Genomic DNA, 351 nt, shown 5'->3' with positions numbered 1-351 from the left:
GTTTTCATGAACAGAGGAAGCGGAGAAAGTAATTGAGTACTTTCGTGTTGAAAGTAATTTGTTTCTGCTAATAGGCATAATATTGTGTTAATTATGATAAAGGATATGACTCATGCTTCCATAACGATACTTGCATGAACCTTAATGACAAAAATAAATGAATTATTCTTGATAGCCCACTGTAAATCAGCTTAATCAGATTCTTTGTCATCTAAAAGCAAGCTATCTAGGGTTAGGAGGAACTCGTTAGAAATATATCTGACGGAAAAATAAATTGATTTATGATTTATTTCCCTACGAAAAAACACCTGCTGCGAGTTGCCAAGTAGTCTCCACACATAAATACATAAA

This window comes from Penaeus monodon, chromosome 34, assembly GCF_015228065.2.
Source record: "Penaeus monodon isolate SGIC_2016 chromosome 34, NSTDA_Pmon_1, whole genome shotgun sequence".
In the NCBI taxonomy this organism is placed as follows: domain Eukaryota; kingdom Metazoa; phylum Arthropoda; class Malacostraca; order Decapoda; family Penaeidae; genus Penaeus; species Penaeus monodon.
The sequence above is the reverse complement of the archived record's forward strand: the minus strand, read 5'-3'. Positions refer to the sequence as shown.